Genomic DNA, 14,803 nt, shown 5'->3' on the forward strand with positions numbered 1-14,803 from the left:
GTGAAAGCGATATCCATTCACGTCATAAACGTTAAATGACCTAACCCTATAGCTAAATCCATCAGCCACTTGTCTCAACTCGGCACTCATGGACGAATCGGTTTGCCCCTGAAAGCGAAAGGGACAAAGTTCGTCATATGCACTTGAACCTATAGCTATAGCAAAGATCATGTGAACCGGAGTTTACCTTTTGTTGCAACCAATAAATGAAATCGGGCTGAGAATTTCCGGCGCCATTTTTTAGAAGAGACTCTGATTCGTTCTGGGTCGGAGACCTTGAGCGACGCCAGAATAGACGAACAAATTGCCTGTGTGAAATATGATCAAGGGGTTGGATGCTGCTTAGTGCAAACGCAAGAAGATGTTAAATGAGATGCTAAATCGTGGAACATCATGAACACGTTAAATGAGAACTTACCCTATGTACGGCTCCACCTCAGAAAGGTTGGTCAACAAATAAAGCATGATACGACGCCACTCTTCATGGTTCAGGGTCTTGTACCTCGCATCACTTGCACTTCCAAGTTGCCCTCGGAAAATACTGAGACTCGATTCATTATCGCCAGCATTGTAACGAGGAGGTGGATTATGCACGCTGGGAAGCTTCTCACCATAGTATTTAGTCGTGAAGTTTGACACCTCCTCCAAAATGTATGCCTCAGCAATCGAAGCCTCAATTTTGCATTTATTCTTACATTTCGTTCGAAGAACCTTCTGGCATCTTTCAACTGGATAGCACCAACGGAACTGCACAGGCCCTCCCATTCTTGCCTCATAAGGTAGATGCAGAAGCAAATGTTGCATTGGATTGAAGAAGGCTGGTGGAAAGATCTTCTCCAACTTACAGAGCAACACGGGAGCCATTTTTTCCATGTCCGCAATAACAGCCCGAGATAACTCCTTAGCACAAATCTGACGGAAAAAATTGCTCAACTCTGCTAGCACGAGCCATACATTATCAGGTAAGTAGCCTCGAACCATCACCGGAAGAAGCCGCTCAATCCATATATGGTAGTCATGACTCTTTAGGATTATAAAGTACATATACCATTGTAAGAATACGATTTATGAAGTACATATACCAAATCTGATGCAGCCCCAGGTGAGGAAGCAGTGACCAAATAGGATTATAGGACTCATAAATCACAAGACACAGCACTTGCAAACAGAAATGGTTAACTGATTAGTTAAAGTGTATCTCAGCATTCAATCCATTTTGACCACCAGCGATCAAGTGCATGTCAGCATGTAATTCTTTCACCACCATTTGTGTTCGATCAAGCAGTTAATTTGTATTTTGTAAATATATGATACCGAATAACTGCCACATCATTCTTCTTTACATCCCTACATTACATTCCCCCATTTTATCTAACATATATACCTGCCTAGGTAAGCACATGGTCACATGGAAAAGGAGCAGTAATTGATTAACATGTCATCTGGATAAACTTATTAACATGTTTACGAACACATCATGACCACTTTGATCATTTTAATAACATTCTCTATGCGATCGCTCCCATAAACAATTTGGAACCATAGAAAGATAGACCAATACCGAGCCTGCACAAACATCTAAGAACTTAGAAAGCACAAGAATTTTAGAACACACTGATAACACAACAGAGCTCGACCCTTGGGTGGATTGTCGTTGCCCAAAAAAAGGATCAAGTGTGACATAAAACCCGCAGCCCAGCCTGTATAAATGCATCATGACGGCAATGCTAAAAAAGATCCATGGAAGAAGGAACAGACAAATTAGGAATTAGGACACATAAATCACAGGAATTGCAAACACAAATAATTGAACCACATCTTCAATAACAAAGCATTGGTCTCCCATTTCCATTCCAAATGTCCCCAGCCATCAGGTGCACATCAAACACATGATTCCATCACTGCATAGTGCATACTGGTTCGTTGCTACTACTACTGCGGCTACTACTACTAGTACCATATCAAGCCAGAATTTGCATCTGCATTGCAGATATACGCCACAACTACTGATACCTTGCTACATCGTACTGATACTGAAGGATGATCATACCAACAAACGTGCGTGACGGAGCAAATTAAACGCAGCAGTCTTTGAGGGCATCATTACCGAGTGCGCCGGTGCGTGGAGGAGGCGGGGCGGTGCGCGGTGCGCCGGGGCGGCGGCGTGGAGGCGGCGGCGCGGCGGAGTGGACGTGGCGGCGCTCTGAGGGTAGGGCGCCAGGGAGGGGCGGCGCTCCGGGGACGGCGCGCCGGGCCGTGGAGGAGGCGGGGCGGGACGCGGCGCGCCGGGGCGGTGGCGTGGAGGCGGCGGCGCGGCGGAGTGGACGCGGCGGCCCTCCGAGGGCGGGGCGGCGCTCCGAGGACAGCGAGCCGGGGCGTGGAGGCGGCGGGGCAGGGCGCGGCGCGCCGGGGCGGGGCGTGGAGGCGGCGGAGTGGAGGCGGCGGCGTGAGTACGGGTGTGTGCGCGCGTGAGTAAGTGCGCGTGTGTGCGGGTCGGTCACTTAGCTGGGGGCGAGGGCAGAAACTTTGCCGAGTGCCAGATCACGGCACTCGGCAAAGACACGACCGCTTTGCCGAGTGTCCTGATCTGGCACTCGGCAAAGCCGCTACCTCTTTGCCGAGTGCCCTGATCTGGCACTCGGCAAAGCCGCTACCGCTTTGCCGAGTGCCATACTGGCAGCACTCGGCAAAGCCAGGATTTCATTTCAAAATCCTTCAATTCAAAATTTATTTAAACATATTTCTTTGATTATAATTTAACATTTCATTACTAAACTTATATTTCAGACAAATATATCATGCTTCAATGATAAAAATTATATTATTTCAATCACTTTTAGCTATATTTCAATTTGTATGAACTAATTCACTACATTTTTCAAAAAAATTGAAAAATACGAAAACATTTCGAAAAATAACCAAACTTTAACATAAACCAATTTATGAGGTCTATTGTGCATATAAAAAATTTAACATACTTTAGCCAAAAAAATTCCATTATTTCATGCAGTATAAGTTCAAATTCAATTTACATAGTACTAAAAAAACTTTAATATTATCAAATGGGCTCAAAAAATAATGAATATTTACCATAAACCTATCCATCATGACCATTGCCTACACAAAAAATTTTGAAGTCCAAACTCAATTGGATGGTCGTTGGACTCAAAAACTTAACTGACTCATTCAAATGTCTTTGGATCTTCTTCGGGATTCCTCATCCTGTAACCAACGTATGTGATAACTTTTTTGAAATCTTCTCAAATTTTTTCCACAGCCTCTACTTATGATATCATGCTTTCACTACAAAATTCATAATTTTCGGACGTCATTTGTGTTTTATAGAATTTAAAATCTATTCGGCCACAAATTCATTGCTATGTTTCCTGAATAAGATATTTGATTTTTTTCTTTAAATTCTTGTACAAACCCTCAAATTTGACTCAATAACATGAATATAATTTTTCCATTAATTATCAACACTTTTGACAACATTTGGCAGTTCAAATTTGAATTATACACAAAATATTCTTGTAATCAAATAAATAATCTAAATATAGTAAACATAAAGGATAATTTGCCAAATTTAAATATGATGTCTTTCACATAGTATGAGAACGGAGGAAAAAGTTTGGAGGTTGTTGGAGAAAGTTTTTGTATTTGTTTGCCGAGTGCCAAAGACGACACTCGGCAAAGTTTATTAAATGCCGAGTGCCTGTTCCATTACACTCGGCATTACAATATGTTTGCCGAGTGCCCCAATTTGGCACTCGGCGAAGCATAACGGTAACGGCCGTGGAAAAATGGGAATGTTCGTGGCAACAGCGTAACGGCCTTGGGGAGCTGGCGTGTGCGGTGCACGTGACAGAGTTTACCGAGTGTCGACTGTAGGGCACTCGGCAAAGATCTTTTTGCCGAGTGTCCCCATGTAGGCACTCGGCAAAGATCTTGTTGCCGAGTGTCCCCATGTAGGCACTCGGCAAACAAAAGCACGTAACGGTCGTCTGCGGTGGCATCTATTGTGGTCTGTCGTCTGCTGTGGTCTGTCGGTGCAGTGACGCTCTTTGCCGAGTGTTAACTGACTGGCACTCGGCAAAGTGTGTCTTTGCCGAGTGCCAGATGACTGGCACTCGGCAAAGAGATAGGCCGCCGAGTGTCATTTGTTCGCCGAGTGCATGTTTTTTGGCACTCGGTAAATAGTAGCTTTGCCGAGTGCTCGATATTATGCACTCGGCAAATATCCGGGCACTCGGCATATGTGGGTTTTCCGGTAGTGGTAGGGGCTCCCAAACTAAAGCAGTAGCTGGAACTGAAATGCCGATGCTTCTTGCCAATACCAAAACCTGGAGTGTGGATAGATTCCCAAGCACCCAGAGACTCCAGAGCAGTCTCGCCGCTGCGTCATCCAAGATCAGCTAGCTTTCTCTTGCAGGTTGCAGCCAGCGGCTACCCAAGCGCATTCTAGCAGAGGCTCCAGCACGCGGAATGGCATACGCGTGCCGGTGTAATCCGAGAAGGCGGGGGAGACACAGAACCGCTGAGATATAGGCAATGGGCAAGTTCATGGACAAACCTTCCTTCAGCAGGTTCAGAAATAGGCAGAGGGGCCCAAATTAATTTCAGTTCATGAACTGAAATTAAACCAGAGTTCCCCATTGTCTTTCTCCTACCGCACGCTTCATTCCCATGCGTTCTCATTTCTCAAGCATCGCATGCCCAAAGCTTCCTGCCATGAACAACATGAGATTCAACAACATGATGCTTACTGCATATCTATGGCACTGGAATATGAGCTTAGTAATTAAGCATTATATATCAGTTTCCACGTACTGTTGCGTCTCACTTCTGCGGTTCTGCCTCGCGCCCATTGGCTGGCTGGAGCTGGACAGCGCCACAGATCGCCGCCGTGGCTGCTGTTTCCAGTCTCGCTGGCACGTACGCCGGAGTACCTCGTGCCAAGCAGTGTCCGCCACCGCGAACGAGCGCCCACAGGACCGGCTCCACTGCCGCTGACGTCGACGCGCGGCGCCTCGAGCGAGCAAGGTCCTTGCCCGCCGCCGGCGCCGGCGCGCGGCAGCGACGCCGAGGGCATCGGGGCTGCTCGTCGGTCGTCGGAGCCTGACCATCAGCCACGCCGCGTCATCGTCGTCCCTCATTCCGGCGTACCAGGGGTCAATGGACCGCGGCGGTGAGCGGGGACATGGTGGCGCTCCGGCGACGCGACGCCCGGAGAACAGGAGGAGAGGGGGCACGCACCAAATGCCAGGGGTGGACGGTATTTCATTTACCGTCCACCCCTTGGTCCCTATCAACCGTCAGATCGGGAGCCTACGGTCCTGATTTTAACGGATTGCACTTTGACTTGTTCGTTTTCCTCCTGCCTCGCCCCACGGATCGCGGGACGGTGGAGCACGCGGCGGCGACGGCGCTGCTGGATATCGCCGCGCCGGTACTTTCTCTGCCGGCTTCTGGGCTCCGGCGGCCGTATCGTTCTCGGCCCGTTGATGTCGCCGAGGAAGTCGAGCAGCGCCGGGTGCTCTGAGCGCGGCGCGTGGCCGCATGCCGCAGCGGCCAGCGGGCGGATCGCGGACCTCGACGCCGCCGGCGGCGGCGGTGGCGCTGGTCTAAGACTAGAGGCAATATCTCCGCTGCATCATCCAAGATGAGCTAGCTTTCTGTTGCAGGTTGCAGCCAGCGGCTACCCAAAGCGCATTCTAGCAGGGGCTCTGGAATGGCATCCGCGAGCCGGCGCCTCGAGCGTCGGCGATGCTCGTCGAGGCCTCACCGGCGATCGGTGACGAAGGCGACAGCTAGCGTGGTCGTTGTTCTACGCCGGATTGAACAGGATGTCTGGTCGCCATTGATTCGCCAGGTCGTCGAGGCGGTTCCTCCTGACGAGCGAGCAGGTGCCTTCGATCTCCTGGTCTTCAGTTGCTGCCTTCTTCAGAGGATTTTATCACTGATAGATGCCATATTGTTGTCTGCCTATGTGGCAGCCGGCCCAGCAACTCACACTGACAGACCAAACTGCAGCTCAAGTAGTAAACATAGCACAACACATGGGGCATTAATTCTGACAAGGAGCAGCTCAAGTATCCACAGCACATATCATTCGTGGAGCAGATTCTAGGAGCCACAGCACAGCTCAAGATTTCCTCTGAATTTATAGAAAAATTCATTAACATCTGCAAACACAAAAAAAAAGAACATGCAACGTCAAAACATATTTCATTGTGGATTTAACAATGAAGCTAATCTGGTGCTATGAATTTTTTTTCTACAAATTTGGTGTCTAGTTTCTTTTTTTTAAAAAAAAAACTAGACACCTAATTTGGCTGCAAGATGTAAGTTCTGTAGCCTTGTATTTTTGTTATTCTTTTTACATTGTTATAAACATTAGCTGATCAAACTATTTTTAAAACAGAGGCGTTCTAACCATTCTAAGATTCTTTAGTATTCTTTCAAAAAAAAGATTCTTTAGTATTTGGTTTTTAGTAAGGCGAACTACTCTTATGCTGCAAATTTATAGTTTGATTGATGTATGCAATGATAACTCTTGTGACTTGAACTTGCTAATAGTGATTGGAGAGATAATTCTAGGTTGATATAGTATCCTGGTTAATTTGTGAACACTCCTTTGGAAGAGGTGATAGACCTTGTAGTAAACAAGTTGTGATCATCTAATTTCTGTTCTTTGTGAAAAAGTAATTGATCACTATACCGACATAGTATAGCAGTTCTAGTAGCAGTGATCTTTAAGCAGCTTGTTGACAAGTCATAGCCCCTGCTATTCTCGTTTAGACCTCTAGCTTGATTTCAAGTATTACATATTGTTTATTTCTTGATCAATCTGTTGTGCTCGAAGGCCTGAATCTTGCTGCTCGTGATGTTTCGCAGGCCCCCTCATCAAAAAGAATGTCACGCATGGTGTCAGTGAGACCAGGCTTCTCCTCACCAAAGAGAATGTGAAGAACTTTGTCAGCGCCTATTACAGAGCAGGCAAATCCAGTAGCAGCTAAGCCTCGTTGAACCTGAAGATTCCCATTAGTTGAAACTAATGTGATTACGACAAACTATTGGGTGTTATACGGTAGAGATGAATTTGACATCTCAGATGTTACTTGAGCAAATGGTTTCATCATATGGCATGCTGAATGTGGTTCTTAAACTGCCTTGAGTACCATGTTATTGCTGATTGCTTATGTTTGGTGCCGGTTTTTTCTGTCTTTGCCTTGAGAGGTCTGTGTTCCTATACAAGGCCAGCGTGCACATGAGGGTTCGGGCTGTGTGTCCTGAGCCCTGCTGCTGCTCTGCAGCTAGATTTGTGTTGCTTTAATTATTCTGTTTTGTGTTCTTGAGCCCATGTTCCCATTGTTTTTTTCCTTGAACCCTTTGTGCCATTGAATCTATACCTAGTTCTAAAGCAAGTAAGGTTTCCATCTCAATTTTTGGTTTGGTCCGTCTTGTGTCATTGACATGTGGGTCTTAGTTCATCCCATATACAAGTCGGACAAGTTCTCCGTCCACGACTCGATCACACAAATTCTTATACATTAAAAAAATTGACGGTCTGATGTAGATCTGGGTAAAATTTGTATTTATCCGTAGCAATACACGGGCACTATGCTAGTAGGAATAGTACATGTAAAGCAGTTGTTGTTTGGCATTGCGTTTTTGCCATCAAATAAATAGGAATACACAGGGTTATGATTTGCCAATTGAGTTTAGCGTTGCTTCATCTTCATACCACAGTTTTGCACCATGCTTGCTCAGAAAACTACCACACTGTAATTTGTATTGGTTTACTTGGCAAAATGAAGAGTTGAGGTAGGTTCTTTGCCCCAACTGATTTATTATAACAATAGCTAGTCAGGTTCTTTTTTTTTTTTGAGATCGATACTAGTCAGGTTCTTGACACCAGCCTTGCATGCATTTTTTATCATCCTGTGTCTTCAGAAGGATGATCTAGCATTCTATCCACCTCATCACTGCAGTTACCTTCTAGAACAATCTTCAGCATCCAGGTGACACTGCTTTGCATTGGTTTTCCTTTTTAGATTAAGGAAAATATCTGGTCTTGTACTTTGCATTTGTTTACTCAGAAAGATGCATAGTGTGTCCCAGATCATAGACCGATTCGGCACATGATCCTCGAGGCGAACCAAGCGGTCGATTTCTCATTTGTTCGTGGCACTTTAGATGCAGGCACTGTGCCAAAGTATTGTTCAGTTCCCGCAACTTTCGACGAAACTGCACCGTACAATTCTTCTGTCTTTGAGGTTGCAGGAGATGAGGAGCTCGGCACCCCCATCTTTGAAGATGAGGAGGAAGAAGCTACGGAGGGTGATGCTGAGGCTACCATGCGTGCTGTGGATCCAGCCGCCTCCGCCACGAGCTCGGACGATGATGACGGCCCCGACCCAACTACATCCACTTTCCGGGGGCCGATCGAGTAGGTGACTCAGCCTTCACCAGCTGCACCTGAGGAGACATCAGTTTTGGTTGAGGAGGAGGCGACTTCGACAAGGGAAGCACCGCGACACATTCAGCGTCGTCATCCACCTCAACAGATGCTAGGTGACCTCAACGAGCGAGTCACAAGGTCTAAGGTAACATGTATCGCTGGCTTTGCTCATTCGGCGTTTGTTGCTTCTTTTGAGCCCAAAGATGTTGGACACGCACTTTCTGACTCCAATTGGGTCAATGCCATGCATGAGGAACTCGAAATTTTTGAAAAGAATCAGGTTTGGGTTTTGGTTGAGCCTCCGCCTGCTTGTAACCCCATTAGAACCAAGTGGGTTTTCAAGAACAAGCAAGGTGAAGATGGGTTGGTAGTGCGGAACAAGGCTCGACTTGTAGCCCAGAGGTTTTGCCAAAAGGAAGGGATAGATTATGACGAAACTTTTGCCCCGGTAGCACGCTTAGAAGCGATTCGAATTTTTCTTGCATTTGCTGCTTCCAAGGGTTTTAAAGTTTTCTAAATGGATGTGAAATCTGCCTTCTTAAATGGTTTTATTGAAGAGGAAGTTTATGTGAAACAACCCCTGGTTTTGAAAATCCCAAGTTTCCAAACCGAGTTTACAAACTTCAGAAAGCTCTTTATGGTTTGAAACAGGCACCTAGAGCTTGGTACGATATGCTTAAAAATTTCTTGCTTGCTCAAGGTTTTAACATGGGATGTGTTGATAAAACATTGTTCCTCATGCGCTCTGGCTCTGACTTTTTGTTGGTTCAGATTTACGTGGATGATATCATTTTTGGTGTCTCTTCTCACGCTCTTGTTTCCAAGTTTTCTGAGCAGATGTCCAGGGAGTTCGAGATGAGCATGATGGGTGAGCTGTAGTTCTTCCTCGGGCTGCAGATCAAGCAAACTCCTTAGGGCACGTTCGTTCATCAAGCCAAGTACACCAAGGACTTGCTGCGGAAGTTCGACATGAGTGACTTGTCTCCTCATCCGACTCCGATCAGCACATCGACGACGATTGATGCTGACTTGGATGGCGAGGCGGTTGACCAGAAGGAGTACAGGAGCATGATTGGCTCCCTTCTGTACCTGACGGCGACCCGGCCGGACATTCAGTTCGGGGTCGGTCTCTATGCGTGGTATCAGGCTTCAACGCGCACCTCCCACAAGCAAGTGGTGAAACGCATCTTCAGGTACCTCAAGTTCACTCCTGAATTCGGTCTTTGGTATTCTGTGGATTCATCTCTTGTTTTGGTTGGATTTTCGGATGCTGATTTTGGCGGGTCTCGGCTGGATCGCAAGTCGACTTCTGGCACCTGTCACTTTCTCGGAACATCTTTGGTTTCGTGGTCCTCTCGCAAGCAAGCTAGTGTAGCGCTCTCTTCCACAGAAGCCAAATACGTTGCCACTGCTAGCTGCTGCTCTCAGATTCTTTGGATGAAACAAACTTTGCAGGATTATGGGTTGAGCTTTGGTAGGGTTTCCATCTTTGTAGACAATATGTCTTCCATTTGCATTGCAAAGAACCCAGTGCTCCACTCCAAAACCAAACACATAGACATCAGGTTCCACTTCATTTGAGATAATCATGAGAGAGGCCACATAGACATGATCCATGTACCAACCGAGAGGCAAACCGCAAATATCCTTACCAAACCACTTGAGCTTGAGACTTTTGCTCGCTTGCGAGGGGAGCTTGGGGTTTGTTACCCCTTTTAGGTGCTAGTTTTTCCTTGGTTAGCTTTGTAGGTTTTATTTTCGCTTCTCTTCGTTTTCTAGGTTTGGTAGTTGGTTTTTGCATATGCATTTGTATATTTCTGCATTTTACATTGCATCACTTGCACTAGCATTCTTGTATACATTGCTATGACCTCCTGGTGCTTGCTAGTGTGAGTTTATAAACGTGATCATGTTCAGCTTGCTCTTTTGTGTATATGACATCCTCTGAGTTAAGCTATTTTTATTTGAAAATTTGAAAACGTGGTCACCCTGTTTTGGCTACTAGCATGTTAGGGCGTGTTGATATGTTTTGCTATCTTATTCATGCTAGTATAGCTTCTTGATACTTAACTTGTTGCAATTCGTCCTGGTTCAGCAATTCATATTTGACATGATCTAAAATTGATAAAATTGCTTGAACTATGTTTGAAATGGAATGAAAAGATCCAGGTGGGATTGCTTGTCGCACTGATCGAACTTTCGGGACGGCTCACTTTGCACTTGTGAGAACCTGGGCAAGGCTGTGCATGACTGAAACGAGTGTCTTAAGTTTCTGATTGCCTTTGGCATAGGCTTGGCCTCGTTGCTAAGTAAAGCATGACAAGCTTTCAACCCCTGACATTAATAATTGCTTGATATAATTTGATTGCATAATGAATGTTTGCAACATGCCTTGGCTGTTTTTGGCTCACCTGTATGAGTTTGATTAGCACTGATTTACATTCCCTACTTGTTAGTGCTAGATCATGGGTGATGCTTTTATTTCTGCTAAACTGAACTTGCTAAGCTCTGGACATGTTTTGATATACCCTGTTGAGCTAGATGCAGGTCTTGTTTATGGATGCACACATGCTTGTAACTAGATGTTGCTCATATCCTTTGTATCCCTGAATGCTTTCACTTACACCTCTTGCATTGCATTCATTGCATAGCATATTTTCAAGGGGAGTCTCAGTTTCAGGGGGAGTTTTGGGTCTGTTTAGCCTTGATGTGTGCATGTGCCAACAAGGGGGAGAAGTTTAGTGATCGAACAAGGGGGAGAATTGTTTGATTTTTGAGAGAACCAAAAACTTGTTGTGCACAGGGCTTTGAGAGTGCATACATGTGGTGAGAGTTGCACGTGTGAGGGGGAGATGCATTTCAAGGGGAGTTTCTGCTTTGTTTGGCTCCTGGTTTCCTCGTCACTTCTGCATGACTGAGTCGAGCACTGCCTCTGTCTTTGAGGAGTCATGCTTGTGTTTGATCGATTGCGTCGAGCCGTTGCCCTTGTCTTAGAGGATCGATCTTTGCTTGGTTAAGTGACTTGTTCTTGCTTTCTTCGAGTTTTCTGTCACTTGCTCAAGTTCTCTCTTTCTTCTTTGTTCTTCTCTATTTTTGTTTCTCTCTTGGTTCGTTTGTGGTGTGTTGACAATGCACTCATCAAGGGGGAGATTGAGGAATGTTGAGTACCTTCTCCTGGCTGTGATGAGTGAATTTTCAACCGTGCGGTGTGATCGTGTGCTTGGTCTTTGGTTGCAGGTACACGGGCGTCGAGTGTCGACGGAGAGCTGCCGTGGAGGTGCTGTGGCCGATAGACCGTGCGGTGGATGGTGGTGAAGGGCAGCCGGGACCGGAGCTCGGGCCGGGCGGCAGCTGTGGCGTCCACTCCTGGATCGAGGGCGCAAGCACCGGTGGATGGCGGGTTTCTTGGTTTGCGCCACAAAACCAAGCTGGCGGACGGCGGTTGAAGACGCCAAGTCGTGGAGGCACGAGCGTCGGTCTCGGGACTGGCGGAGGAACGGGCGTCGACGGTGTCTAGGGCCTCACGGCGGGCGAGGAGGTGACGGGCGTCGAGCGGCGTCTAGGGCCGTCAGAAGGCCGAGGCGGGAACGGCGTCCAGGGCTACGGCGTGGAGGCGGGAATCTTCCCGCACGTGGATTTTTGGCGGTTTTCTCAAAACCGGCCACCTACCCGGGTTTCGCGGACCCTCCAAAACCGCGGACCAGATCTTCATTCCCACGGCGGAATCGCGGAGAAGACTTCGACTCGAAGAAAGAACCTTGGCCGTCGAATGAGTCCTTGTATCTTTTCCGGTTTTGCCCCTACGGCCTTTCTAGTCTAGTTTTATTAAGTAGGGATAGTTTAGTCTTTAGCCAGGGAGGTTAGGAGATTAAAAGGGAGAGGAGGGCAGCAGCACTGCATGCGCTTTTCTTTTCTGGAGACTGCTCCTCCTGTGCGCTGGCTCCTTCTTCCTCTGTTCTTCCTCCCTCTCTTCTCTAGGGCAGGATTTGAACCATGGATTTTTGAGACTTTGTACTGAGATTGAATTGGAAAGGAGGCCCTTCCCTCCTTGTGCCCTCCGGTGTTTTGAATTCGATTCAATTTCGTACGTCTTTTGCCTTCCATGAGCCAAGTTTTGATTTTCACGTGGTTGTTTTTGGTGCTTATGATCGTGGGTTGTTATTGGTGATTTGGTGACTCCGTGTTGTGATTCTAATCCATCTATCCTTGAGCTAAAATCCCCGGGATCACGAGTCCTCTCGAATCCAAGATTTTCACGTTCTTGAGAAAACCCCTTTCTTGCTCGGGAATTCCTCGATTCCTCCCAAATCATGGAGTGATTCGTCGATTCCTTCCGTGGACATGTTCACTAGGTCTTAGTGATCGTGCCTGCGAATTTTGGTAGACTTTGGACCACGATTGATCATCCAATCAACGAGTTCTCGAACCTATCTGCGAGCAGTTTTTCTCGGGCAGAGTTCTTCCTATCACCGGATGAACCGATGTTTTCGAAATTATCCACGTCGGATCAACCGGTGAGTAGGTTGCTCATTGGTTAGGGTTTTTGGGGTTTTCGCTTGGTTGCACCAGTGCATTAGCTCAACGTGCATCGGATCAACCGGTGATTCTTCACCAACGACCCCACGTGTGTACTTTTACTCGTTTAACCGACGTGTTGAGATTTCTCATTGTCGGTTCATCCGATGCTCTGCTGGGTTCGTTTTGTTGCCTCTCTGGACAACTGCACCGACGCTTGAGTTTGATTTTGTCGGATCATCCGGTGTAGCATCAACGGTTGAACCGACATTGTTCAAACCTATGCGTCGGATCAACCGGTGATTGCTTTTCTCTTGCTGCCAGCTCTGTCTCACCGGTTTAACCGACGCGTTCAAGTTCATATTCGTCGGATCAACCGGTGAGTTATACCGTGCGTTTTCTAACGCTGTTTCTGCGTGTCTGCTTCCGCGTTTTGTCTCGTTTGTTCATAGGGCTGTTTTGTGTTAGTGTAGCTCCTCTATAGCTACTCTGCACTTCACCTAAGACTCTAGGGTTGGGTGCGCACTTGGGATTTTAATCCGTACTCTCTTTGAAGAAAAATTTTGATCGGCACCCATTCACCCCCCCTCTGGTCGCTTTTCCGGTCCTTCAGATTTGAACGTGTTGATCGTGCAGAGATAGCAGAAGTTTCATGCTAGACAGAGCACAATTTCTTATTGATTACATCCGGTTGGGAGGAAAAAGGAAAAACAAAATTTATTGACACAAACTAATCTCCGTGTACAACACTCTTATCTGCCAAATAACAGTGGATCCATATTCGGTATTCAGGTACTGTTTTCAGCTCTAGAAGATCTGAGTCAGCGGTAATGTTTCTTGTCTACCATGCCATTCTAGTTCTGCGCACTGTATCAAACAGGCTGTCATTTAAGGACCAACGCCACTTCTCAGCTAATAGTCCTCATCTATTCTGTAGGTTGGTTTCTCCAAGCACTTGCTTCTAATCTCCTTGGTCTCACTCCGTCAAGACATTGATGTACTGATGGACTGATTATCTGAACAAACTGTCTCTGCATGATGATTACTGTTCATCCTTGTTATCAGTCACTTTTCCTTGAGGGAGAATAAGATTGTAAGGTCAGACTTCTAGCTGTGGTTCACATATTGCGTCTTTGTTTACTTGGCCCCATGATATTTCCACAGTAAAATATGATAGCATGTCCTCTTAGCTAGCTTGTGTAAATTCATTCATTACGGTTATTCATATCCTTGTTCAAGTATATTTTTTAAAATTTAGATTATAAACAAGTATGTTTATCTGCGAACCTCTATTACAAGATAACTATTTACTGAAACTTGTCTAATTTTAGATAATCCATTTGCAGCCTACAACCCATGTTATCTAGTCGTCCGACTAATCGCGATTAGTCGCGATTAGTCGGGCTTATCGGTCCGGTGACCCCGATAAGGGACACCGAGTAGGTCTGGGCGACTAGTTTTCTAGTCGTCCGACTAGTCGTCGACTAGTCGCGACTAGTCGTCGACTAGTCGCGATTAGTCGCACGATCAGGTTGGAAAACGATCAGACTTGAGATTGTTTTGTGGGCTGTTTGAGTTGTGGGCCTCGGCCGGTGATGGGCTGGCAAGGTGGCCTATTAGGTTTTTGGTATATAGAGGCTGAGAGACAGGAATATAGACTATGGGACAGGAATACAGAGTTCTGGACAGTTCACAAATCATCTCTCACAAATAAGTGAAAAATCGACCATTATTGTTGCCTTCATACTTGCTTTTTATTAAGTAATATGTATTGGAAGTTACGGCGTATTGCAATTTTCACGGGTAAGGAGTTCTCAATTGCCC

General features: G+C 46.4%; 1 long non-coding RNA gene across 1 annotated transcript; it reads left to right on the forward strand.

Annotated features, from left to right (window-relative positions):
* Positions 1-13,587: 13,587 nt before the first annotated feature.
* LOC120679193 lies at positions 13,588-14,172 on the forward strand. Its single transcript, XR_005677032.1, has 2 exons — positions 13,588-13,806; positions 13,917-14,172. It is a non-coding gene; the product is annotated as an uncharacterized LOC120679193 (long non-coding RNA).
* Positions 14,173-14,803: the final 631 nt, after the last annotated feature.

The sequence above is a fragment of the Panicum virgatum genome, chromosome 6N (genome assembly GCF_016808335.1).
Source record: "Panicum virgatum strain AP13 chromosome 6N, P.virgatum_v5, whole genome shotgun sequence".
Classification (NCBI taxonomy): Eukaryota; Viridiplantae; Streptophyta; class Magnoliopsida; order Poales; family Poaceae; genus Panicum; species Panicum virgatum.